This window comes from Tupaia chinensis, unplaced genomic scaffold (assembly GCF_000334495.1).
Source record: "Tupaia chinensis unplaced genomic scaffold, TupChi_1.0 Scaffold139245_1, whole genome shotgun sequence".
NCBI classification, from domain to species: domain Eukaryota; kingdom Metazoa; phylum Chordata; class Mammalia; order Scandentia; family Tupaiidae; genus Tupaia; species Tupaia belangeri.
The window spans coordinates 157,432-159,762 of NW_006199134.1; the positions used below are offsets into that span (position 1 = coordinate 157,432).

At 54.5% G+C, this 2,331-nt stretch overlaps 1 long non-coding RNA gene across 4 annotated transcripts in view; it reads left to right on the forward strand.

Annotated features, from left to right (window-relative positions):
* The window catches only part of LOC106736364 (uncharacterized), an 8,349-nt gene extending 7,723 nt beyond the window's left edge, over positions 1 to 626 (forward strand). For all 4 annotated transcript variants that reach the window (XR_003546736.1, XR_001371392.2, XR_003546737.1 and 1 more), the window contains one exon: positions 197 to 626. This is a non-coding gene — a long non-coding RNA (uncharacterized LOC106736364). The remainder of the gene's footprint in view (positions 1 to 196) is intronic.
* The last annotated feature ends 1,705 nt before the right edge of the window (positions 627 to 2,331 follow it).

The window sequence follows — 2,331 nt, forward strand, 5'->3', positions numbered from 1 at the left end:
TGGTGTTTTTCAGTCCACAACCCCTTCGCCTCCATTCTCCTCTCGGGATCTTGGGCACGCACGCACACGCGCCCGGCGTGAGTTTTAAGCCACCGGGTCCGGGACACGAACCGTGGTCGACTATGTGGGAGTCCAGCGACATAGCCATTACGCTAACTGCTGGTTCCCCTTGTTATTACTTTTGAATGTACTGCAGGACGCGTGCACTCCCCCGAGACACAGGGAGGAAGAGAGGGAACGTGAGAACGCAAGCTGTGGAGTCTGGGGCGCGAAGTGCAGCTGGCCAGGTGGTCCCTTCTCTCCTGCTGGTCCCTAAGCCCGCTGGGGAGGGGAGAAAGACCTCACCTGCAAGCATCACACCAAATCGAGTGTGCCGGCACCTGCTGTCCGAGGTAAGCGCAGAGCTTCACCCCAGAGCATTCTCGGCTGAACGAAGGCAGCTCTGTGTGCACCCAGCCCACCTGGCCGGTGCGGGCCAGCACCCAGCACAACACCTCGTGCTAGCAGGTGAGGAAACAGCCTGAGGAGGTCAAGCAGTTAGTCCGTGCTGGGCTCAAGGAAGGCTCATCTGGGAGGCCTGGCATGGTAGTTAAGGGCACTGTATTTCCACATGGTCGCACGCGGTTCGAATCCCGGATCTGGCAGCTCGTTTTCTCACCCCCCACACACACACATACATACACACACACACACGCATACACACTGTCCCTTTCTGGTCAAATTAAAATAAATAAATAAAGTTAAAGTAATTATTTATTTTTTTTGAAGAGTCATTTGGAAGCCCCGATCTTTGCAGGGCAGTGACCTTCAGCACATCCATTCGTGCTAGCAGTATTTATTCGGGACCTGGGTAATGTTGGGCCCCACCGGAGGTGCTGTTCCAGGTGCCTGAGACTTGGCATTCTATAGAACAGACACCAACCCTGGCCTTATGGAGCTTCTATTTCTACCAGGAGAAGACAAACAATAAATGTAACCAGTGAGTTCTGTTATAGATTAGAAAGTGAGAAGCACAGAGGTCAGCAGGTGACATAGTGGTTAAGGCACTGGACACCCACACGGTCGACCACAGTTCAAGTCCTGAACCTGGAAGCTTGAAAATCACGCTGGGTACATATGTGTGTGTGCCCACACTCCCAGGAAGAGAATGGAGAAGGGATTGCAGCATGGCCGTGCCTCTGGGGGATGACTTCTCCCTTTCCCTCTCCCTGTCTCTCTGTCTCTCTCCAGTGAGCCCATGCACCCTATGGCAAAAACCTAAATTAAAAAAAAAAAAAGAAAGTGAAAATGCTAAAAATTGGTGCCAGAGAAGGGTGGTCAGGAACTCAGAGGAGGAGCCAGTGCGGCACTAAACGGGCGGGCTGGGGAGTCCTCGAGGAGGCGGCGGCACCGGTGTTCTGGCTTAGGAATCCAGCCACCCGCAGTCCTGTCGGAGGCCTGCCAGTCTCCACTCAGCATTCTCTTCTCGAAAACGACTCCTCTCTAGGCCTCGGTTTCCCCACCTGCCAAGTGTAGATCGTGGCCCAAACCCCTGAGCTTCTCTCCAGCTCTCTGGACCTTTCCTGGGTCTGGAGAGAGGCTGTGTAAACACAGGGTCAGGGACTTACTCACCTCCTCATTTTCCTACGTGATTGGGCCGTATTTCCGGCTTTCCCTCTCCTATTAAGCTAACTTGGTCTGAGCCACGTCTCTGCAGGGAGGGCTGGTGGGCTGGGCCTGGCTTGGGAGACTGTGGCAGCAAGTCGGGGTCACAGGGGCTCCCCACCCCCGTTTCAACCTGCGTAAGAGCTGCTCCTAGCGTCGCCACGGCCGCTGACGGAGATGCAGGGAGGGTAGTCGTGGTGGTCATGGACAGTCCCACCTGGAAGGTCCCTTGGAGACCCCTGACGACAGGTGGGGAAGCTGAGGCTAAAAGAGGGGAAGGGACTGGTCCAGGGTTTCAGAGAAGCCACCAAAAGCATAAGGTAAAGCAAAACAAAAAATCAAAGCAGAGCAAAACGAAAGTTCGTTGAGGTAGAAGTGGCAGGCACTGAGCTGTGTATAAAGAATGCCGCTGGGGCCGGCGGGCGGCATGGTGACGGGGGCTCTGGATTACTCGTGACTGACTGCACAGCTAGTGTTCTGGAGTCTGTGGCTTGGAAAACGCCAGGCACATGTGCACACGTGCCCAGAGTCCCAGCAGGAGAAGCGGGGAGAAGGTGTAGCGTGTCGTTCCTGCAGGGAGGGCTTTCTCACTTCCTCTGTCTCTCCTCCCCGTCTCTGTCTCTCTTGCTGGTGAGTGCATGCACCTTCTGGCAATTTTTTTTTCTTTTTTTTTTTTTTTTTGGAGAA